Below are 26,820 nucleotides of genomic sequence, written 5' to 3' on the forward strand. Positions count from 1 at the left end.
ACACAATATTTATGATTCTCTGGTACCACATCCAGATTATTTGATTGGACACCCGTCACGTATTTGAAAAGTATTTTTTCTCTTTTTTAGTATTTTGACCACATACAGCGGCTTTTTTCCTTGGAATCAATTGCTGGACTATTACATTTACGCAATTTATGTAACCAGTTGGCCATTTGTGTCTTTGTTCTGGTCTCTTGGTTGGGACTATACAGTATGTTATCTGTTTGTTAACATACTGTCGTCAATTGTTTCCGTGGTTTTTTGTGCATACAGTATTTTTTTCATCTCGACATAGCCGTGTTTGTTCCATCTCCTTTATATATTTGTTTGTATTGTGTGTTTGTGTATTTGCCATTTGTGTTGTGTGGTATGTCTCAGGGACATCCGATAGCGTTTGATGAAGGACTATTATATGCAGCAGAGAACACCCTTGTCTCTTTAACTGATGATGACGCCGATAAGGTGTATTTTGACCACCTAGAATTTGGCAAATTACCTACCGAGAAACCCATTGATCTATTCCACAACATTTTTCGATTACGTAGGAGGGAGGTTGAACTTACAGCTCACGGACAGTTTTTATCGGAATACCATAGGACCAAAAAGATTCCGAGAGGCTTTAGGGTCTCCAATATACCCACCATTGGGCGCACAAATGCCTCTTTCTGCAGTAAATGGTGCGGAGTCCTTAACAAATGTTCGCTAGACCTAATCCTCCTCGTAATCGAAGAAGTGGGTAGTGAACTCACCAAGATCAGGGAAGAAATCACAATTTTTGAGAAAAACAACCTCCCGACATTACGCACTGACAAAAGTGACAATTGGTGTGAGAAATTGGGTACTCAGATTGACACATTTAGGGATGAACTGATTGCGTTCAAACGCAATAAGCTCCAGACGGTTAACAACGACTATACCAACCATCAGGTCTATAGGTGGCTCACTGGAGAATCCAGAGGTAGGAGGGGCTTTCGCAATACCGTCCTAACCGTAATAGACCTGGACGCAATTTTGAGTCTGGTTCCTCACACTCTGACTCTGACAGTGGCACCCAAAACTCTGGTGCTGGTTTTTTAGGACAAGCTGGCATACCCCCAACAGGCCGCGGCCGAGGAAGAGGCACAGGCTCTGCCCGAGGAGGGGCGGACACAAGGCCAAAAGGCAGGAGGGGACAAACTTAATCTTTAATTTGTCTGATCACGTTTTGACACCAGGAGAGACTTCATTGCTCTCATTAGGTTTATCATTTGTCCCGTCCGCAAGACACAATAGTTTTAACTTTGAAGTCGACCACTATAAATTTGGTCGCAAAATGCGGCTCAGGGAATTTTTTTCAGACAAAACAACCAGCAATGAACCTATTGATCCCTCCACTGCCAAGTCCTTGCTGAAACCCAGCCTCTTTGACCCTCCCTCGACCAACGCAAGCATATGTACATACCAGAGAATGGTACATCATGATGTCAACACGGTCAAACATGAGAAATATTTCAGCAACCTTACGGCTGCTCAAAGACAAGCCATCAACACACTGAGGGCCGATACCAATTTGATCATAGTCTCAGCGGACAAGGGTGGTTCTATTGTTTTGCAGAACAAGACTGACTACGAGCTAGAAATATGCAGACAATTGACAGATCATGTCACATATGAATGCAGTCCAACGAACCCTATACCCCGCATTAAGAGACGTGTTGATGTTACCATTTTGCGTGCCTTGCAGAATCAGTGGATCACAGAGGGGCTTTCCAAATACTTGACGGTGGATCACCCCATTTGTCCGACCATATACACTTTACCAAAGGTGCACAAGACCCTCGAACAACCCCCCGGACGTCCCATCATTTCGGGGCGGGGGTCTTTGTTGCAACCTTTGGCAGTGTTCATTGACAGTTTTTTACAAAAGCTGATGCCACTCATTCCCAGTTACATCAGAGATACTGGTGACTTTTTGACTAAACTTGGACTCATCCCAGACATATTATTTATTTATTACACTGCCCCTGTGGTTTGACATATGTTGGACTGACTACCTGTTCCTTTCGCGAAAGGATGGCGAACCACAGGAGTGCCATCAATAAAGCACTAGCCAAGGGGAGCTCTGACAAGCCAGTGGCTCAACATTGTTTGCTACATAAACATCAAGTGGCCTCTATTAAATGCCGTATCATTGATTGGATTCCCCCTTTGCCTCGTGGTGGTGACAGAAGCCTGATACTTAAAAAACGGGAGGCTAAATGGATCCACCAACTAAATACGGTGGTACCGTTCGTCCTCAATGAGCATAATCCTCTAAACATATTTTTACGGTAACTGCGATGGTCCATGCTTCCCTCAGGAGTCCACGCAACAGTCTTCATTGTGAGTTTGACTGGCTATTTTGTGCCCATCTCGATAATGACTGCCTTTATGATTAATGTGACATCTATTCTATTGTCATACTGGGGCAATCTTGGACAGTCCCATTGCATACACACATTTTTTCCAAAGATTTTTCTGTCGGTTTTGTCATTTCATAAGCTCGCTGACCAATACTTGTTTTTAACAATTTTTTCTTGTTCACAATATGACTGCATTCTTTAGATACGATTTTGCAGTCTTTATTGCTGCTTATATATAGTGTGATCTATGTCTGTTTATATGTATATATGTGTATTGTGTATTTGTCAATAGTGCTGTTTATCCTGTACTCAGGGCATTAGATTCAGCGCAGACGTTTTTTTCCATGACATTGTTATGGGCTGCACACAGCCTGTTTTGCTAATCTGCCCGCTTGTTTACTTGGCGGAACTGTCCCCATTAGGAATTGTTTCCGGGGACCTATTTGTTTTACTTGCAGTCCGGAGTCCGGCGTTAAGCCGGGTACTTCCGGTTTCGTATTGCCGGTCTGTACATGTTGCTGCACACATCGCAGGTTAAGCACTGTGCGATGATGCACAGTTGTTACATGGCACTTGTGCCAAGCGCTAGGCGCCACTTTTACCACACTCTTAGCCCTTGTTATAACAGAAATATTCCTACATCAGTCTTCCATAACCGGAAGTGACGTCATGTGCGGGCCACCGTGGAACGCGGAAGTGCCCTTGTTGTTCAAATTTTGGTGCCTTTTCTCATCCCCTGACAGGTATAAATAGCACTATGACCAGCAGTGGTTCCTTGCTGTAGGAACCTGCTGTGTGGTCCATGCTGTGCCTTACTATTGGATGCCTATGTTGTACTACTCCTGATGAAGGTCCCTAGATGGACTGAAACGATACGTAACGTTGAGTATATCATGTTACTTTATTCTTGATGAAATATCTAATACACAGCTGATTTTATTTTGCATTTAAAAAAACCTGGAGAGTGCGTCCTTTTGTTCATCTATACATACGAATTTGCTTGCCAATTCTGGATGACACCCTGGGAGTTGCATTAAGATGGATGGAGTGCGATCCTGTATACAGCAAAATAAAAACTAACAAATCACCAGGGCCAGATGGTATACATCCTAGGGTACTAATGGAGTTAAGGGAGGAACTTGCGACCCCTCTATATTGCATATTTGATAATTCACTATCAACAGGTATGGTACCAAAAGACTGGAGAATAGCAGAGGTAGTGCCAATATTTAAAAAAGGTAAAAGGGATGACCCTGCAAATTACAGGCCTGTGAGTTTAACATCAATAGTGGGTAAAATATTTGAGGGCATTTTAAGGGATGGTATCCTGGAATACTTAAACCTTCATAGTTTACTTAGTATTAACCAACATGGGTTTGTGAAAAATCGTTCCTGCCAGACAAATTTACTGGGCTTCTATGAGGATGTCAGCAAAAACCTTGATAATGGAAGCGCAGTAGATGTGGTCTTCCTTGATTTTGCAAAAGCTTTTGATACAGTACCACACAAGAGGTTGATAAATAAAATGGTGGACCTGGGACTAGGTGCAAATATCTGTAGATGGGTAGGGAACTGGCTGTGTAATAGAGAACAAAGAGTGGTTGTGAACAGTGCAGTATCAACTATGATACCAGTACTAAGTGGAGTGCCACAGGGTTCGGTACTGGGGCCCATCTTGTTTAACATTTATATTAACGACATAGGGATGGGGATTCTCAGCGATGTATCCATCTTTGCTGATGACACCAAACTGAGTAGAATTATTGATTCAACAGAGGATGTGAACATACTTCAAAATGATCTTAACAAACTAGATGAGTGGGCTAAAAAGTGGAAGATGAGGTTCAATGTGGATAAATGCAAGGTTATGCATCTCGGGAGACGTAACCAGTGTGTAAGTTACAACCTAAGCGGGGAGGCATTAGGTACTTCAGCACTTGAAAAGGATCTAGGAGTCCATATAGATAATAAGCTGGGGTGCAGTGTTCAATGTCACATTGCAACAAAAAAGGCCAACAGAATTCTAGCATGTATTAAAAGGGGCATGGATACTAGGGACTCAAAAGTAATTATGCCACTGTACAAGGCATTGGTTAGACCGCATCTTGAATATGGAGTACAGTTCTGGGCCCCACACTATAAAAAGGACATCATGGAATTGGAAAAAACCCAAAGAAGAGCAACAAAGCTTATCAGGGGAATGGAGAATTTAAGCTATGAGGAGAGATTAAGCAAGCTAGGACTATTTACACTTGAGAAGAGACGTTTAAGGGGGGACATGCTCAACATGTACAAATATATCAGGGGCCAATATAAGGAACTCTCAAGCACTCTTTTTACTGCAAGAAAGGAAACTAGGACACGAGGGCACGAATTTAGATTAGAGGAAAGAAAATTTCGTTCCCTCAAAAGAAAAAAATTTCTTTACGGTCAGAGCAGTCAAACTTTGGAACTCTCTTCCTGGAGAGGTGGTGTTGGCGGATACAATAAATACGTTCAAAATAAGGTTGGACAAGCATTTATTGGATAAAAATATCCAGGGGTACTAAAAAGAACCATAATCTGTCTTTTACAAGGGATAAGCTATTTAAACGTAGGTTGAACTAGATGGACGCAAGTCTTTATTCAGCCTTATCTACTATGTAACTATGTAACTATGTACACAATATATATATATATATATATATATATATGCGAAAAGAAAAAGAAGGAGCGCACAGTAGAGCCACAGGTTAACGATTTTACTGAAAAAATCTGTATAAAAGCTCATACAATACAGTATAAATAGCCAGCATGAGAAGTATAGTCACCGACAATTAAATGCACGCTGTAGGTACGGGATCTGGGGACTCCAGGTATTCCGTCCAGAATGTATAGCGGCAATAGGCGTTCTCTGAATGAAGAGATGCGTGTGGCACGGGATCTGGGGATTCCAGCAACTTCCGACCAAAGTGTAAACGGTAACAGCATACACGGCACACCCAGCTGAAGGCACGGGACCTGGGGACTCCAGTCTCTCCGACCAAGATGGATCAGCGACGGCGGCGGCAGCGTTCTCAGCACGGCAGCAGCGGACAGGTAAGAATCAGCACAGGAGCTCTGATACGTCAGGAGGACACGCCCCAACGCGTTATAAAGATCTGGTGTTGCTCCAAGCTGGAAGGTGCAGGGACCCAGTAGTGTGGAGGGGGAGGCAGCTCACCACAGGCCCAGAGTCAGAACTTCAGAAGCCTTCTGAAGTTCTGACTCTGGGCCTGTGGTGAGCTGCCTCCCCCTCCACACTACTGGGTCCCTGCACCTTCCAGCTTGGAGCAACACCAGATCTTTATAACGCGTTGGGGCGTGTCCTCCTGACGTATCAGAGCTCCTGTGCTGATTCTTACCTGTCCGCTGCTGCCGTGCTGAGAACGCTGCCGCCGCCGTCGCTGATCCATCTTGGTCGGAGAGACTGGAGTCCCCAGGTCCCGTGCCTTCAGCTGGGTGTGCCGTGTATGCTGTTACCGTTTACACTTTGGTCGGAAGTTGCTGGAATCCCCAGATCCCGTGCCACACGCATCTCTTCATTCAGAGAACGCCTATTGCCGCTATACATTCTGGACGGAATACCTGGAGTCCCCAGATCCCGTACCTACAGCGTGCATTTAATTGTCGGTGACTATACTTCTCATGCTGGCTATTTATACTGTATTGTATGAGCTTTTATACAGATTTTTTCAGTAAAATCGTTAACCTGTGGCTCTACTGTGCGCTCCTTCTTTTTCTTTTCGCAATTCTACTGTCTCTGAGGCCTGACTAGCCCCATTTGAAGTGAGCTGCACTACGATACTAATTATTGGACAGACTTTCAGCTGATTTTTATTTCAGTGAGATTTTGCGCAGATTTTGCATTTCTTTATATATATATATATATATATATATATATAGAGAGAGAGAGAGAGAGAGAGAGAGAGAGAGAGAGAGAGCATATGTGCCCCCCTATTCAGGAGGAACAACAGGTGGAACTCAGCTGACTTTTTAGGTGGAAACAAAGGTGTCTTTTATTTTATCGACTTTTCAAAGCCCTATGGCTACGGAACCCCCTCAGAATCCAAAAAGAATGGCACTCGGGAGGCAATAATTTGTCTGAATAACAAGGATGTGTATTGACTTCCGGGAGGTGGACCTGACAAGCGGTCACGCTTTTAGTGAGCTCTCCCGGCTCACAAGCTAAACGAGCCACCCTGCCCACCGATCCCGGTGGAAAGCGCACCCCCCTGACGCACCTGAGGGGCAGGAGATAGAGGTGGGCGAAGAGGCTCTGTCCCGGCTCCCCACCGCTCGTATCCCCGGAGTCCCGGCATTGAGAAGTGCCGAGCAGACGATCCGCCGCCATCTTGGATCGGCCGGAGCGCGGCTTCCAGGCGGCCCCGGCGCTCACACAGCCCGTGTCCCGTGGGCTGGACACGGGCAGGAGACCTACACTGCTCCACTGACCACCCCTGGAGGGAGCAGGGGTGCTGATAGAAGGCACAGAGGAGGCTGCACGGATCCGCTTCTCCCGGCCGCCATCTTGGTTGAGGCAGCCGTGCATCACTAATACCTGCAGGGACCCAGCAAACCAAACAACCCACCAGGTGAGCCACAACACTAGTGGGGGGCTGACTGGTGGTGCCCTGTATACTGGACATTAGTACAAACACCAGCTCAGAATACACCCTGCTTCCCTCCCCCCAGCACCAGGCTTGATCCATCCAGCAGCCGACAAACTACCACCCCCCCCCCTGAAACAGGGGTTAACTGGTGAAACAAAAGCCCCTTGGGACCAACAAGTGTGACTGTGCACCCGCTGGGGACACCCTTTTCCCCCTCCTCATTACTTGCACCCAGACGTGAGAAAGTGCCCCACCATCTTTATTGTCCACCCACTTCGTAATACCACAGGGCGTGAGGCTGGGCAGGTGACCCCCCTGCACGCTGGACATTTATACAAACCACGCTAGGGGAGACACCGAGGTACGGTCACACACCCACGGAAGGAGTTTTCCTCCTCCTCCCCTCACCTGCGTTGGGGTGGGTGAGAGTGCCCCAGCATTCCGGGGTCTGCTCGCCCAGGAATACCTTGACACAAGGTGAGAAACAACCGTTCCCTTGGCCTGAAGCCCAAACACAAGTAGGACTGCCGATAGTCACAGTGGAGAAGTGACAACCACCCCTTGTCTCTAATACACCACAGTGTATTGTAAAAACCAGAATCGACAGCCTTTCCACAGTCCTTAACCCCACATCCACTCTTTAATAAGCTCGCCTTTCCCTCACAATATGGAGAAGTATGTGGCAAAATCTCAGAGATCCAACAAAGGTTCTCAGAGCCAAAAACAAAAAGAAAAGCCCACCCCTTCCTCCCAGACCTCCTCACCCCGATCATCCGATAAGTCAAATGTGGCAGATGATCAGGAGGAAACAATCCAAACCAACCCCACAGCGACAATGTCGGCCAAAGCAATCGCGGACATACTTTCCCCATTACTGGACACTAAACTGGCCCCCATACTAGAGGCTATCAACAAAGTGACCGAACAAATCTCCCAACACTCCACCAGAATAACCGAGGTGGAGGAAAGAGTTTCCAGTTTGGAGGATGACCTCAATACGACCTCGGCCCAAACCCAAGCCCATGAATCAACCATCCAGGCCCTACTGGATAAGGTGGAGGACCTGGAGAACAGGAATCGGAGAAACAACCTGAGACTTATCGGCCTACCGGAAAGCGTCAAGCCCCGTGACCTCCAGTCATTTGTCTCAGTGTGGTTGCCGGAACAGCTGGGTATCCCATTGCAAAATCCTATAGTGGTGGAAAGGGCTCACCGCGTGGGCCCAGACCGCCAATCCTCCCAGCAAAGGCCGAGACCAGTTATTTTCAAGCTCTTAAACTACCTGGACAAGGTGAAGATGTTAGATGCATATCGCAGAACCACATCACTCAACTACGAAAACTCACGTCTCCTGTTGTTTCAAGACTTTTCGTATCAAGTTTCTTCTAAGAGACGTGAATTCTCCCCGATCTGCAAAGAACTTTTTGACAAAAACATCAGATTTGCTCTCCTATACCCTGCCAAGCTGCGAGTGACACACGACGGCCAGGCTCACTACTTCGATACTCCAGAAACAGCCCGAAACTTTGTTCAGTCCCTGAACAAGTCTCCATCACGCTCCACGGCGGCTGACAGTGACTGATACTGACACCAGCTGAGTATATACCAGTTCTACCTCATGTATCCAGTTATAATGTTTGCTTTGATTAGTCCCACCTGGTTGAATAGTCTTAAGGACTACCACTCTCCGCGGTGGCTGCAGAATCTAAGATATGTTATCACTGTTGTGTTATTTTGTTGCCTAGTGATTCCATTTCTGCAAAAAATTTCCTCTATTCTGCAAAGTTACATTAGAATACTCAGACGACCAATAAGGTTGTCATCATGGGTTCAGAAAAAGTTAAAAAATGTTGACAGGAACAAAATTAGTTGTTATTTGTTAGTCTATTTGATTGTTGTAATTCACTTGACAGTCCAAAATCACTCTCTCCTAGAGATAGATTCTCTGGATGGTCCCTTGCCCGCTCGCTGGGACGGGTGGGACACCATGTTTAGACCTAACCTGACTAATGCACTCCTTGCCCAGGGCATTGGATGAGTAGCCAAACCCCCAGCACAATGCCACAAACACATTCCATGAAAACGAACCTAACATTGGTCTCATGGAATGTAGAAGGCCTTAACACCCCGCTCAAAAGAAAGAAGGTTTTATCCCACTTACGTAAATTTAAACCAGACGTTGCTTTCCTACAAGAAAGCCATTGGAGGGCCTCAGATCCAAATGTCCTCAGAGATAGGTGGATTGGGGAATGTAAAGCGGCCTCATACCCCACTAAATCCAGGGGAGTCCTGATAGTTTTCAGAAGATCCCTTGACTACACTATAGTGTCGGAATGGGCGGACCCAGAAGGAAGATTCCTTTTCTTGAAAGTACGCATAGAAAATAGATTGTATACTTTAGCCTGCATATACGCTCCTACAGGGCACAATGTTGAGTTCTTTTCAGACCTGTATACCAATCTACAGGGATGGGCGGAAGGGACACTAATAATAGGTGGTGATTTTAATGCAATCCTAGACCCACTAATGGATGCTACCTCCCATACGGGAACACACTCGGGAAACAGACAGACTCCCCCAACTCTTTCCCTAATGATTGACTCCCTACATCTAGTTGATCCCTGGCGCGCCCTGCATCCAGTAGCAAGAGAATACACCTTTTTTTCCCACCCTCACTCCTCATTTTCCAGACTGGACTATTGGCTCCTGAGCGACTTGACATTGCAGAAAGTTGAGGACTCAAAAATTTCTAATATTCTCATCTCAGACCATGCCCCCATAATCTTGAAATTGTCCCTAGATAACCCAACTAAACAATCATACAATTGGCGCTTCCCAGATTACTTGAAAGATTCCCTAGATTTTAAAAACCATTTAACACAGTCGTTCTTAAACTATGTTAATGACAACAACATCCATAGAGAAGATATTAACCTCTTTTGGCAAGCTTCTAAACCAGTAATAAGAGGACATATATTAGCGTATGTTTCATCCCAAAAGAAAAAACACCAACTTAAACTTACAAAAGCAGCAAAAGAGGTCTCGACGGCATACTCTCGGCTGCTGGCCTCCCCAACGGAGGTAAATCGTATTACATACAGGGACGCCAAATTGGCGTATGACACCATAGCAACAGAACGAGCCAATATACACCTGCAACATAGGAAAAACAAATACTTCAGATGGGGAAACCGCCCAGGTAAACTGCTAGCGAATCTAGTAAAAGCAGCGATGGGTCATAAACCCATCTCAGCAATAAAATCTGATATGGGGAATTTACTCACGGATCAAGACCAAATCCTAGAGCACTTCCTTGCTCATTTTGAATCTCTTTATCAAGCCCCCCCAGTACATCAAACCAGAACCCTAGAATTTCTACAAAAGGCTAACCTACCTCAACTTTCCTCTGATCAAAGGGAGCAGCTAATGTCACCAGTTAGTGAGGAAGAAATCGAAAATATAATCAAAACATTACCACTACATAAAACTCCAGGGCCGGATGGTCTCTCGGCATCCTACTATAAGTTGCTCCTCTCCCAGACAACCCCACTCCTAAGCCGGTTGTACAACGCCATCCTCGCAGGTAAACCTGCCCCAGCTGGTTTTAATGAGGCCAGAATAATTCTTATTCCCAAACCTAATAAAGATCCCAGCTTAGCCTCATCATACAGACCCATCTCCCTGCTCAACCAGGATTTAAAAATTTTTACAAAACTTATAGCCTCACGTTTGCAATTAATTCTCCCATCTCTTTTGCTGCCCCAACAAACAGGATTTCTTAGAGATCGACACTCGGTACACAATGTAAGATCACTAGTGGCGGCCATGTATGAAATACATCAATCCCAATCGAAACAAGCAATTGTCCTCAGCTGCGATGCCGACAAAGCCTTTGACAGGGTGTCTTGGCATTATTTAACTTCCCTATTACACATTCAAAACTTTGGCCCCGAGTTCATCCAGGTCTTCCAAACACTGTATCACAAACCCTCTGCCCTCCTTACTATCAACAACGCAAATTCAGCTCCCTTCCAACTCTATAGGGGAACCCGCCAGGGGTGCCCACTGTCTCCTCTATTATTTAATATGGCTTTAGATCCACTCATACGACACTTTATACTCAACAACAGCTGGGAGGGGGTCAAGCTAGCACAGTCAGAGTTAAGGGTGTCGGCATTTGCCGATGACCTTCTACTCTACATATCAAACCCGAAACAAGCTGTCCCCACAATCCTAGAAACACTGTCGGAATTCGAGGAAGTTGGAGGGTTCAAAATAAACCACTCTAAATCGGAAGCACTGGCCTTCTTTCCAGAGGCGAAACAAGGATGGGGTGAGTCCTTCCCCTTTAGATGGGCCCCAGCAGAGGGAATCACTTACTTAGGGATTAAAATCCCAACACAGCCATCCCAACTATACACCAGGAACCTTGAGCCATTGTGGTCAAAAACCAGAACAGACTTTGCCAAGTGGGCTCAGCTACCCCTGTCCTATATTGGTAGATGTTACCTTTATAAAATGATCACCTTCCCGCGCATACTATATATATTACAAATGTTACCCCTCATTCCCTCCAAGAGTGACATTGCGAGACACAACAAGGAACTTTCTAGATTTATTTGGGCCAGAGGGCATCCACGTATATCAATGTTTAAATTACAACAGAAAAAGGACTTGGGTGGCCTCAACCTACCATGCCTCAGAACGTATGCTATGGCAGCCAACTATCGCATAGCATTAGACTGGATATCAGGCTCTAATACATATGCCAATCTCTCAGAAGAACAAAGTTTTATCCCCAACACAAACCTAACAGTCCTACTACACAAAGCCCCACAGGCCATACCAGAAAGCATAAGAGATAACCTCCTCCTCCATACTACCTGTATGGCGTGGAGACTAGTTAGGAATGCCGTAAATACCTCAAAAAACACATCCATATTTCTACCCCTCTGGGGTAACCCTGACTTTATACCGGGTCAACTTTCCACGGTTTTCAAAAGCTGGAGCCCAGTCGGTCTGCGATGCATCGCGAACTTTTTAAAGACAGACTCACTTGCTTTCTTATCATACGCAGAACTAACAGACAAATATCCCCGCTTACGGATATCACACTTCACATACACCCAGGTGAGGCGTTATATCCAGTCGACGTTACCAATACCAGATCTACCCTCCAAACTGTGCGCCCTTGACAAGCTAGTGCATGCGCGACGACTGAAACCCCTACCCACCTCCCAAATTTACGACCTATGTCGGAAAAGCATTTCACTTGACTTACCCCCAAAGGGCCTCTTGAAATGGCAGAATGAGTTCCCTGAACTGACCATGAAAACTATGCTGACTGCATACCAAACACTCAACAAAAACCTGTCATCCATCTCCTACACAGAAATGCACCAGAAACTCTTACATAGAGCATATTTCACACCGAAACTCAAATTCCTCACGGGAGGGGCACCAAATGCAAACTGCTACAAATGTGGCGGTCCGGACGCAGACCTGGTACACTGTATGTGGGCCTGCAGTGTAGTACAATCTATTTGGACGGGCTTCCAGGATTACGTCAAATCCAACCTTAAAATAGATTTCACTATTTCGAAAGCCTGGGTTTTCTGGGGACAATACTCGGCGGCCGAACACAAACGCTTACCACCAGGGACTAGGCTACTATTAGTAAAATTAGCAGCGGCAATTAAGAAAACTATATTATCAGAGTGGGTTTCCCCGAACCCCTCCCCTCTCTCAATAGCGTTTCCCAGAATGACATTTTTGTTCATGATGGATTGGACAGAAACTTCCATTCAAAAGGAAAAACGCACAACAAAATTCTTCAATACTTGGATGCCATATATACAAACACTCTCTCCACCTCTGAAAACAGCATTGAGAAATTCCTTCTCTGATACCACTTGGTATTTAACAGAATCACTGTCAAACAACCCTCCCTTTTAGAACTTGTATGGGTAGCGTTTGATAAAACCCTGTACTACCTACTAATCAAATCAGTTATAGGCCTATCATTCTACTTATTCTATTTGCTTAAAGTTGGCTATGTTACTATTTGCTAAATTGATTGCCCTGTTGTTCATTGCAAACCATACTGTCAAGTGCAATTTCATTTCATCTATGGTTACAAATTGTCACATCATTGTGTGTTCTGTACAAATGTAAGTTTTCCTGTCAATAAAGACAATAATAAAAAAAACAAAAAAAAACAAGGATGTGTATTAAATGAAGCCGAGCTTTCGGGGTATAACCCCCTTCATCAGGGCACAATCCTACAGCACAATACAAATGCACATACACACATAAATACCCTAACCGACATACTCACACCCTCCACGCTCCAGGGGCAAGCCGCACGTACTGACCGGAAGTTGTCATCGGGACGTGCACTTCCGGGTACACTCTGCTCGACGTTGCTTAGCAACGGGCAGAGCTTGCGTTCCACGCCAGCCATGTTCCGGACATAATCACGATCCATCAGCAGCAGTGTGACTCTAGGAGCTACGGGGGGAGAGACAAGAAATATTAACGAAGAAAGCTGAAAATCAAATACAGGAGCAGAGCATTTTCTCCCACATGGAGAGGGTCAGGTAGGCAAGTATGGAGGTAAGTAATGCTAATCCCAGTGATATTTGCAGCTGTGCAACTGACACTTGGCCGATGGAGATATGATTACAGGTAAATTGGTGCTGTGTGTTTGTTGTGGACCCCTCCTGGACCTAGGTGCCCATGTGCACACCTTATAGATAAGCCAGTGATTCTAAGGTGTACTGCCAAGGTAAATAAAATCTTACAGAAGCTTGTTAAAAAATGTATGTACTGAAAATAATAGTAATAAATTGTAATAAGTAAAGTACTTGCAAAACCACTGTACAGATTTATATATTAGGAATGCAAGTGAATAGAAAGATATTGATACATATAAATCATGATGCCACTTACAAATATGGATTTCCAGGAAGAGAGAATTCTCTTGTGCAAACCATATTGGATAAAGAAGAGAATTAAGTTTTAGGTCTTCTATATATCAAGCCTCCACAGCTGTCACTACTTCAGATGAATAAAAAAAGAAATATCAACCCTAGTGTTCTAAAATGCGTTAATTTGTAAAAGCACAATTTTTTTATTTTTGAATGTTAAACTTCGTTTTTCACTTTTAGGGATTTATTCACAATTACAGAGTGAATAATTGGGAAGAAATATCGGAATTTCTGACAAATATTTACTACTTTTTAATTTTGTTGCATGATCTGTGGAATTAGCTTTAGAATGGCCGCTAGGGGACGGATGTAATGAGAGCCGATATTTGCGGCCCTGAAAAGTCACTAAAACTATAACTAGAATGTTTGACTTTTTTCTGGAACTCGGTCAATGTAATGGTGAACAATTTTTATGCTCTATATGCAAATCAGATGCGATTTCTGACAATTTTTACACCAGGAAGTTACCAATTTATTCAGAATAGATACAAGCAGGCAGTAATGGGAGCAGAGTTAGCAAGTTTCACACAAAAAGGTCTATAAAGTTAGACATAATTAGAGCTGGTTGGTTTGGGTAAGTCAACAATGTTTCAATGAACTTACAAGCACAAAATTAGAGCACATTTGTAATAAATAAACCTTTTAAAACATTTTCTAACCTTAAATATGAAAAACATACTGTTATTTGTCTGTAATGAACTGTACGTGTAATTTTATTATCATTTTTCCTGTTGCATGTAATGTGCATAATGATGCTAATTAGATGCACAAGCAGCTTTCGCTGATTAGAATTCTATCAAAACCCAATTACAATCAATATCTAAACACTCTTATATGCATACATTTTGGAAAAAAATATATTATATATATATATATATATATATATATATACATACACATATCTATTATATATATGTGTGTGTGTGTTCATATCCAGACCATTTCAGATGAATAATAATACTATCTACCAATAAAAGTGTCATCTATTAACAATTATAACCTAAAGATCCGATAAGGTTATTGTGCATAATCTCTATACTAACTAGGATCATATTCTTGAATTACAAAAAGGCTTTCATCTCGATGGTTTCATTTAGATCATTGGGTATCCAACAAATAAATCCAAAATTATTCACGTCTGGTCAAAATGAGGTCTCTGTCACCCCTTCTATCATCTATTTTAATGTGTTCCAAAGCTATAAAAGTTAAATCCTTTACATCTGAGTTATGTTTTTTTTTGGAAATGTCGGGGGACACTATGGTTTTGTACTCGGTTTTAATATTCTGCATGTGTTCCTGGATTCTTAACTTTAAAATTTTCCCACATAAACTATATTTTAACATATAAACTATATGCGTTGGCTCGCAAGTGACAATGTCGTTGCATAATGGAATTTTTTCATAATTGGTCTTAATCCAACCATAATTTTTCCTGTCTACATGCTTATAGCATATGCACCTATTACAGGGATAAATCCCTGTTCGTTTTCCCCAAAAGGGTTGGTTCGCCTGCAAAATGGACTCCTTCTGAGGTTTGAGTTTGCTTGGGGCTAACATATTTTTAAAATTTTTAGCTCTCCTAAAAAATACCGTTTTTTTTAGGTAGATACAGGCCCAAAACTGGGTCTTTCAGTAAGAGATGCCAATGTGTGTCAAGGCATTTCCTTATTTTCCAGTGTTCTTGATTGTATTTAGTTATAAATGTTTTATGATCTGAAAAGGGTGAAGATGGAACCTTTGATTTTTCGCAGAGTAAGGACTCTCTTTGTATGGCTTCTTCTTTCTATTGGTCATGTTGTATTTTTGTTCGGTCATATCCTTTTTCTAGAAATTTGTCAGCTAATGTAGAGGATTGTTTCCAGTACAGGTCTAGTGTACTGCAATTCTTACGTAGACGAATAAATTGGGAATAGGGAATGGATGTTTTCCATTTATTCAAATGACAGCTGTTCACTGGAATATAACTATTAGTGTCTGTAGGCTTGAAGAAAGTTTTTGACAATATGTTCCCATTCCTTTTGGCAGTTAAGATTAGAACAAGATGATCTATCTCCACTTAATTTTGTTTAAAGGTAAATTTTAAGTTGAAGGAATTCACTTGGATCTTGTTCAGAAAGCATTCAACACTTGAAGTATCTCCATTCCATATAAAAATCAAATCGTCTATGCATCGTTTATAATAGACTGTTTCGGGAAATTTGTAACCCGAATCTTGTACAAGTACTCTCTCTTCAAACCCCACTGCAACTTACAACAAACAAACAATAGAAAAAAGGATATGACCAAACAAAAATACAATAGGACCAATAGAAAGCAGCAGCCATACAAACAGAGTCCTTACTCTGCGAAAAATCAAAGGTTCCATCTTCTCCCTTTTCGGATCATAAACCATTTATAACTAAATACAATCAAGAGCACTGGAAAATAATTAAATGACTTGACACACATTGGCATCTCTTACTGAAAGACCCAGTTTTGGGCCCGTGAAAAATTGAGGATTTCTCCTTTCAATACTTGGATATATTAGTCCTTAAAGGTATGCTTGCCTTAATTATACACTTAACACACTGGGTGTTTTTTCTCAGTTTTTTCTCCACCATGCTTTCACCACCATCTTCTCCACCCATTCTTCTTCTTCTTTTTTTTCTTCTTAATTCATTTTTTAGCCTCTCACGTTTTTCTTATGAGTCCATAGTGAAGCCATTTACAGTATGTACTTTATTTTATTCTGTTTATTAACCCCTTCCTGACAGAGCCAGTTTTTGCGTTCCTGACAGAGCCCTTTTTTTCAAATCTGACATGTATCACTTAAGTGGGTATAACTTTTTTTTGCTTTTACTTATCCCAGTGATTTTGCGATTGTTTTCTCGTGACACATTGTACTTCAAGTTAGTGGTAAATTTTGGTCGATACAGTCTGTGTTTTTTTGTGAAAAATACCAAAATGTCGTAAAAAAATGGAAAATTTTGCGATTTGCAAAATGTTAAATTTTCTGCTTGTGAGACAAATAATCTTACCACTCAAAATAGTTAATAACTAACATAGACCATATGTATACTTTATGTTGCCATCATTATTTCAACCTCATTTTCATTTTTTTGGACACTAGGAGGCTTAAAATATGAATAGCAAATTCTCAAATTTTCAAGAAAATTTCAAACACTGATTTTTTTAGGGACCAGTTCAGTTCTGATGTGACTTTGAGGGACTTGTATGTGAGACACCCCCATAAATGATGCCATTTCAAAAACTGCAACCCTCACAGTATTCAAAACAGCATTTTGGAAGTTTGTTAACCCTTTAGGTGTTTCACAGGAATTAAAACAAAGTGTAGGTGAAATTTCAACATTTCATTTTTTTTGCAGATTTTCAATTTTAATACATTTTTCTAAGGAACACAGCAGATTTTACTAGATAAATGTGACTAAACATTGATTCCCCCAATTCTTTGGTTTTCATAAATATCCTATATGTGGCCCTAGTGTGCACGGTGACCAAACCACAGGCTTCATAATAGAAGGAGCACCTACTTGATTTTGGAGCCTCCTTTTTATGAGATTATTTTTTAGGCACCATGTAGGTTTCTAGGCACCATAAGATGCTAAAAGTTAGGAACCCCCCCACAAGTGACCCCATTTTGCAAACTACACCCTTCAGGGAATTCATCTAGGGGTATAGTGTACATTTCAAACCCCCAGGGGTTTCACCAATTGTGGTACAACTGGGCAGTGAAAATGAAAAAAAATAATTTTTCATTTTCACAGCTCAGTTGTATCAAAATTGGTGAAACCCCTGGGGGTTTGAAATGTACACTATACCCCTTGATGAATTCCCTGAAGGGTGTAGTTTGCAAAATGGGGTCACTTGTGGGGGGGTTCCACTGTATGGGTGTTTCGGGGGTCATTCAACCAGAATCTGTGCTGCAAAATCCAAATATCACTCCTTCCCTTCTGAGTCCTGCCATGCACCCAACTGGTATTTTTTGGTCACATGTGAGGCATTGCCGTACTCGGGAGAAATTAGGGCACAGATTTTGGGGTGCTTTGTCTCCTTCATTCCTTGTGAAAATGAAAAATTTTGAGCCAGATCTGCATTTTTGTGTAAAAAAATGTAATTTTTTACAGAAAAATGCAGTTCTGGCTCAAAATTTTTCATTTTCACAAGGAATGAAGGAGACAAAGCACCCCAAAATCTGTGCCCCAATTTCTCCCGAGTACGGCAATGCCTCACATGTGACCAAAAAATACCAGTTGGGTGCATGGCAGGACTCAGAAGGGAAGGAGTGATATTTGGTGGTGGAATGAATGGTGGGTGCTATGTCGCATTAGCAAGACCCCCGAAGCACCAATACAGTGGAACCCCCCCACAAGTGACCCCATTTTGGTCATCAGCTTTGGGAGGGGGGCTGGCGCTGCGGCTGGCGGGGGGTGGGAGGGGTGCTGGCGCTGCTGCAGCCGGGTGGGTGGGAGGGAGGGGGGCTGCCGGGTGGGAGGGGGGGGGGCTGGCGATCGGTGGTGATCGGTGCTGTACTTAACAGCACCGATCACCACCGATCACTGTGTTACCGAGCTGCTTAGCCGCCGGTAACACAGAAAACGCTGCAATTGGCTGTTCACATTTGAACAGCCAATTGCAGCGATCGCCGCGAGGGGGGATGTCTGCTGTCAGGGACAGCAGACATCTCCAAACTGTCACCGCGTCTATAGACGCGGTGACAGTTTAAAACCATGACGTATATATACGTCTTCGGTCGGGAAGTACCTCGGGAATATCTTTATATATATATATATATATATATATGTGTGTGTGTGTGTGTGTGTGTGTGTATATATATATATATATATATATATACAAGTCCAGAGTGGGAGCAGCACAACCTCAGTAATAGGTATAGCGTCGGTGCCTTCCAAGTCCCCTCGGGGACAAACATACACAGCCAGGCGGCGGCACTCGGTCAAATGAAGATCACGTCAGCCACGGATATAATCATATCCGTGGCTGACGTGATCTTCATTTGACCGAGTGCCGCCGCCTGGCTGTATATATATATATATATATATATACACATATATATACACATATATATGTGTATATATATATATATACATATATGTGTATATATATATATACATATATACACATACATATATGTGTGTATATATATATACACATACACACACATATATATATATATATATTTATATATATATATATTTCAGTACTTTTTTTTTTTTTAACCCATTTCATACATGCTGCTGCTGCTGCGGCTTGCGGGGGGGGGGTGGGAGGGGGGAAGCGCTGCGTGCGCTGAGGCTGCCTACTGCTGCTGCTGCCGGGGGAGCTGGGGGAGCTGCCGGGTGAGTGCCGGGTGGGTGGGAGGGGGGTGCTGCTCATCGGTGGTGATCGGTGCTGTACTTAACAGCACCGATCACCACCGATCCCTGTGTTACCGAGCGGCTTAGCCGCCGGTAACACAGGAAACGCTGTGAATGGCTGTTCAGATTTGAACAGCCAATCACAGCGATCGCCGACCGGGGGGGGGCACCCCTGCCCCCCCTGGGCGGCGAGGGGGGATGTCTGCTGTCAGGGACAGCAGACATCTCCTAACTGTCACCGCGTCTATAGACGCAGTGACAGTTAGAAGCCATGACGTACATGTACGTCAAATGTCGGGAAGTACTTCCCGACCATGACGTACATGTACGTCAAATGTCGGGAAGGGGTTAAAAATAAATGTCTGTATTTATAGATTTATAAGACTGTACCCCTGATGAAGTTGTTGTGGACGAAACGCGTTGGTGGGTATATTTAGATGTATACTGTATATCGTTTCTGTTTCATCTGGGATAACATGCTGAAGATCTTAATAATAAATATTATTGGATGAACTTTTCAGGTCTGCCTCACTAAAACTGGATCGCCTAAATTATGGACATTATGTTTTAGACGCCATATCAAAATTGGGTAATATATATATATATATAAATACAATATGGCCTTAGTATTGCGCTAAATGATTTTAGTAAGCTACTACTCCGATAAGACTCTCCTGTTATTGAGAGTCTGACAGCAAAGATACACAAAAATATGGGTTTATCGGAGAGCACTGGACTTAGTACCACCTAGTCAATTAAACAGCAATCATTAAAATCTTATTGATCACACTTAATATGACAAATCCTTGTCCCCTTCCTGAATGACACGAGAAATTTGTTCGGGATAAAAGTTCTTTATTGAAACCCAACGCGTTTAGTTAGAACGACTTCTTCAGGGGTGTGACAACAAAGATTAATAATGGGCCTGTCAGGCAACTACTGTTTCTTTCAAACAAGATAAAATCATTGAGAGGCTAGATTTTAGGAGAAGCCACTCCGGTTTTAATGTGCCAAATATTTCTATACAGATGGGGTCCTTACCTAAAGGACTCACAGGGCCGTAATTAAATGGTTACACCTAAGGCCAAATGAAGTTAGGTCCGGGTGGGCGTATCACCTTTCAAGTTATTGCTGCAATGCAGTAAACTCCCAAGTTCCTTCACTGGCTCATCAGCCCGAACGAATTTCTTGTGTCATTCTGGAAGGGGACAAGGATTTGTCATATTAAGTGTGATCAATAAGATTTTAATGATTGCTGTTTAACTGACTAGGTGGTACTAAGTCCAGCTCTCTCCGATAAACCCATCTTTATATATATATATATATATATATATATATATATATATATATATATATATGATCTACCTCTGAAAAGCCTATTCTTTCTTGCAATGCACCTTCCTAATCTGCAGGCAATGAGCAACCTAATTGCCAATCAATTTTATACGAATAGGATGAGGTGTGTAGCGGTTTTCCTACAGCATGTCACTGCATGGGCACCCCAAGACTTCAAGTTCAAAGTCATAGGCATTTATGTTTTGGCAAAAACCACACTCAAGTTTTGGATCTGGATTCCTTTAAAAATTGTAGAACCCCTCCCCCCCCCATTTTACAGAAGATTGAGCCCTAAATTCTGTCTGAGGTGCCCCCCAGGGCATTCCTGTCAATATCTCTTGACGGTGACATGAATTATTGCCCAATAGAACCTCAACTCTATTCGGCGGAGAGTTTTATCCTCCCTCAAATGGCTACCCCATAGGTGTGTGTGTGTGCCGCCCCCAATAAACTGCTCGAGTTTACAGGGTACTAACAACTAGTCTACTCTTTTCTCCTGTAAAGGGTTTATACTATATAGCAAATCATTATTTAAAAAAAATATGGTACACCGTCTGGTGGCAAAGCATCGACCACCATACCATTAACCACTTTCACAATTTCAAATGAAACAAACCAGATTTCTATCATCTCACTGGTCTCACCCAAAGTACTTGGGCCTTAGTTGACACCTGCAGTGAACTTACCATTATCTTGGTTAACGTGGTTCCTCCAGGGGTTGACCAAGTCCTGCCTCCTGTTAGGGTACTGTGTATATGTCGATGTTGAGGAGTGCCCATGTGCACCTACCCATGATAATACAAGGTCAGCCATTACCTTACCCGCTGATCCTGGGCCATGACTTTTCATTACTGCAGGAGCTGGTTACTTGGAATGACATTAGCAAATGCTCAGCCGAAGAACAAAGAATACAAAATCTTGGCATCTTAAAGAGCTACTGCAGCCACTGAGTCACCTAAGAAAACAGAAATTAAGGCCCAAAGATGACGAATGTAAAATGGAGAATCCTGGGAAAATCACTGGAGAAAGCAGTTCTCCACTTCAGCATTGAATACACTCTTGGCGAATTCCACTAAAAACCCCATTAAAAACCACTGGCGAATCGCGGAGAATCACAAACAGAGAATCGCCAGACATTCGCTCTTCATTTGCAGAGAATTGTGTCCATTGAATAGGGCGAATTGTTTTTCCAGTGAGAAAATTCCCTGTAAACCCGGGGAATTGACTGATTCCCCAGAAAATATGGAGAATCAGAGGCATGGAATACTGGCCATAGAGGTAAAAAGTGCTCCCTAGGGTGCACAGACAGGCACTACCGAGGGTGCCTCACTAAGAGCTGCCACTTAGAAATGGGATTGTCAGCCCCAATAGGCCAAAACAAAAAGAGAGATGAAGTGGCGCTGGTTTGATGAAAGGTATATAAATGTTTAATAACAATTAAAAGTCATAGGTACAATTGTACAATATGAAAACAAAAAACAAAAAAACAGGTAAATAATAATAAATTAATACATCTGGACCAGAGGCTGAATTGGTGGAATAAATAATAGAAACAATCCCAATGGATGAAGGAGTGTAACAGTGGATGGAGAAAGTCAAGGCGCCCAATGGGCTAATAGTTACCACACAGTATCTCAGATGGTCCAATCCTAGGTGCAATTGCGAGGGTATCCTCAAATGATTGCGGTGGTGGGGCCACAGTGGGCAATGACCCGATGTTGACGGGGGCGAAGATTGTATATAGCCAGGGTTTCCCACTTCGCTAGAGGTCCCAACTTTAGAGATGGTAGGAAGCATGTGTCCTCAAGGTTGGTGGACTTGGTGATATTGGATAGAAGTAGCCAACCTCAATTCCTGCACTCGCTGCACAAGAGATGTCTGGCTGGGATGGTGACCAATAATTGTGGAGTTGATGAAGATTAGGGAGTTTCACTGTTGTGGGGTGACAGGCTGAGAGAGCGTGGGCAACAAAGAGACAAGGTGATCCAGATGATGGGGGGTTCGATGGGTGTCAGCTGGTCCGGTCCAGAGAGTACTCCTAATGCTGCGGCGCCCTCCAAGACCCATGAGGTCAATGTATTCCAGTGTATAGGTGACACTCCAACTGACTGCGTTACAGATTTAAGTAAAAAGCCTTTATTCTCCAACGGCGTTTCGGGGTAACATACCTCCATTTTCAAGGACAGACCAAACATATTAATGCACAAAACATATAAATACCCACACAAATACCCGCCCCTTCCCCCCGGGTCAGTGTGGACACACCTCACTCATCTGCCGCACTGATTACTGCACGCCATCATCACTGCTGTCCCCTTCCAGCCAGTGGTGCATCATCGAACGGCTTCCCCTCTAAACTTCAGCATCACACCGAAGTTCCGTGTACCATCCTACAAACTGGTCACTTCCGGGTATACAGTCATGTGACGCATATATATATATATATATATATATATATATATATATACACACACACACACACACACACACACACACACACACACACACACACACTATTGTCTACTGTTGCTCTGTGGCCAGAGCTCCAGACTTAGTACTTTGAATATTTCAAATATACACATAAAACAGGGACTTTGATTATGTGCCTGTCTACTGCTGTTTTATCTGTATTTATACAGGTTGAGTATCCTTTATCCAAATATCCCTTATCCAAAATATCTCTTATCCATAGTTTCCAGAATGTAATATTTCTTTTTTTTTGTTTCTAAAAGCACTACTAAGGACATGATATGTAACTGGCACTAAATATGTGTCCTGAGGACACAAACTTTGTTTCATGCACAAATAAAATATATTTGTGTGTATTTCATGTGTTTGATTTGCTTATACAACATAAATGCAAGATACCTCAAGATACATCATTGAAATATAAAAATATTCCAAAATATGGAATAATCTGTTATCCAAAATTCTTCTGGTTCCGAACATTTTGGATAAGGGATACTCAACCTGTATTCATGATTATTCTGCCAGAATACTTTTAAAGTCCTGTTTGTGTACAATACTTCAGCCTCCAAGGCTCTGTACACAACCTTGCAGTCATATGTAATGTGGAAAATAAATATTTTATGTACTGTACCTGCATCTGATTCTGTATTAGTATTTGTGTTTTTGCACATTGTGATTTACTGTATAACAGAATTTTTTTTCAGTTTTATATGAAGTTAATAGTGGACTCGCCCCAATGAACTATGATGTGCAAGGGCGCAACTACCATAGTTGCAAGCAGGGCCGGACTTCCCACTAGGCCCATGAGGCACGGGCCTATGGGCGGCACCTGCTGGGGGCGGCAAGCAGTGGCGTGCAATTTTTTTTCTTTGAAAAATATTGTTGCGCCGCGCTGAAAGTGTTCCCGTTCTGCATCTGTGAACCGGCAGCGGGGATCGAGTGCTGAATACCCGGCGCTGGTGAGAGGCAACTCTGTGATGGCTGTCGACGGCTAGCAGAGAAGACATTCCCCGGAGCTGCTGATGTCCCCTGGAAAGTCACCAGTGAAGATGACGACGGCCGCAGCTTCAGCTTCCAGGCGGCAGAGAGAGACCCAGCAGCAGATGGAAGAGGGATCCCGGGACCCGCCGTCATCCCCGGGTAATAAGTGAAAAGGACAGCGGCCACCGCTGAAGTTTGCTAGACCTGAGTGCAGTGAAGACCCCGGTGAACAACGTGGAGGTGCTGCTGAAGACACCGGGAAGCGCTGGAGAATCGGAGCAGTCTGCAGAGGCCTAGGTAAGCCCCCTGTGTGCGGTTGTGTTGGGAGGACAGTGTGTGTGGGATGCTAAGGACTGCCACCATTGTGCACAGTGAGTGACCCGGGATTGGCAACCTGAAGTTACTTGTGCAGTTGGCGTTGCACTGCTTTGGACAGAGCATCCTCTCTCATTTTCTAACCCCCCATCTCCCCCACCCTCTACCCCACCTCCCATCCTCTACCCCACCTCTCCCTCTCTATAATAGATGTGTGTGTGTGTGTTGGGGGGGGGGGGCAAATAATGTGGTGCCTAGGGGCGGTCTGGCACCTAAATCCGCCCCTGGTTGCAAGGGGTGCAGCTGCTATGGGGCCCAGAGCTGAAGGGGGCCCATCTTTACTGTCAAAGTAATATGTTTTACATACATTTACAAACCTTTGCTATCGGGTTCTACAACTATCTAGTTACACCCCTGATGAGGTGCCTTCATCACATGTGCTGTATGTATAGATGTTGTAACTACTGTATGTTCTCTGAGTTCCATTATTGATCTGCTTAAACATGTAATGCCTCCTGCCTCAGTAAACATCTTGTATGCTGCAGCTGAATCATTTTTCTCTGTGGTCAAATAGGAAATGAAGGTAAAGAATTACAGATTCTATTTCCCAATGAAGACATTTCTGTGGGCCTTCCAGCGGGGGCTGGATGACCTCCCAACAGTCGTGATTCTAAGGGTCAGTATACTGACATCGGAATCGATTGTTAAATGCCGACTTGGGGATCCATGAAACCATATATGGATAATAGAACATGTGACACACTTTGAGCCAACAATATTAAGCGTTTTCACAATATACAAATTTTCTGAGATTTTTGCTATTCATAAACTGTAAGCCATAATCATCAAAATTATAACAAATAAAGACTTGAAATATCTCACTGTGCATGTAATGAGTCTAAATAATCTATTAGTTTCACCTTTGAAGTTACTGAAATAAAGTTTTTGTATGAAATTCTAATTTTTCAAACTTCACCTGTAGAATTGTTCTTGTCAGGAATCGCAGTATGCGTCCGCATCTTTTACCATCACGCTGGTGCATCCTGCGGCGCAGACCGTGCTAGATGCTTCCTCTGGCCACAATCCATGGGGAGATGCTCCCTGTGTTCACCAAAGGCATTAACGGTGTCCTATGCTGATCCCACACCGGCCCCTTGCAGCATAGGTGCCACCATGACACCTGTAGTCACCTTGCCTTGAACAACTAGCCTGTTCCCTGTGTGCTTGTCTCCAGTGTCTGCATTCTAGGCTCCAGGCTATACTGTGCTCCAGCGTTACCTCAACCTGTGAACTGCTGCTACAGCTTTACTTGTTGGTTAACCCTCCAACTGCCAGACTACCTTCCAGCTTATTTCATCTGAAGAGTTGCATCCAGCCATTACCAGCAAAGGTTACTGCTGGCTCCCAGGCCAGCTACCCACCATGGGCTCCCAGGTCAACTATACACCATTGTGTCCTGTCAGTGACAATACCATCAGCGTCCTGTCCATCACTACCAACTCCGGCTCCCAGGCTATGGACTACTTACCTACCAGCTCCCAGGCCGACATCTACTACCACCTCCGGTTCACATGCCGTCAATTACTCACATACTGGCTCCCAGGCAAACATCTACTACCATCTCGTGCTTCCACATTTTATTTTTTGGTACAACAAACTTATCCCACAGTAGCCAGATCATACTCCATTGTGTCTTCATTGCAATTTAATTTCTGGTACAGCACCCCTGTCCCACAGTACCCGGATCATACTCCAGTGTGTCTTCAATGCAATTTAATTTCTAGTACAGCACCCCTCTACAGCACCCCTATCCCACACGAAATGGATCATACTCCAGTGTTTCTTCAATGCAATTTAATTTCTAGTACAGCACCACTCTACAGCACCCATCTCCCACAGTAAATGGATCATACTCCAGTGTGTCTTTATTGCAACTGAATTTTTGTACAACACCCCTATCCAATGCAACCTAATTTTTGCTTTTTCTCCCTTGCACAGAAACCCTATAATTTATAGCAGAGAGGCAGCACCCAATTACCTTCCCAGGGGGCCAAGAGGGGGACCCAATTTGTGGGAGGCTACCGGAAATTCTGGAAAGGTAGGCAAGTATTAGCAAGGATCCACACAACGCCACCACTTGAAGATAGACAGAGGTTCTATGCTGGAGTGAAGATGGTGCCGATCGGCGTGGATTTATATAGGATCCAGAACCCACAAGAATCCGACAGTGGGATGATGACGTTTTGCCTTGTTGGGAAGACCAGAGCCAGCTCAGATGCCGCTTCGTGTCATGAAGTTCGGGGGGGATCTCGGATCTCAGAGCTCTAAACCCACTCATCCT

Source organism: Crinia signifera, chromosome 2, assembly GCF_055691185.1.
Source record: "Crinia signifera chromosome 2, ASM5569118v1, whole genome shotgun sequence".
Taxonomy (NCBI): Eukaryota; Metazoa; Chordata; class Amphibia; order Anura; family Myobatrachidae; genus Crinia; species Crinia signifera.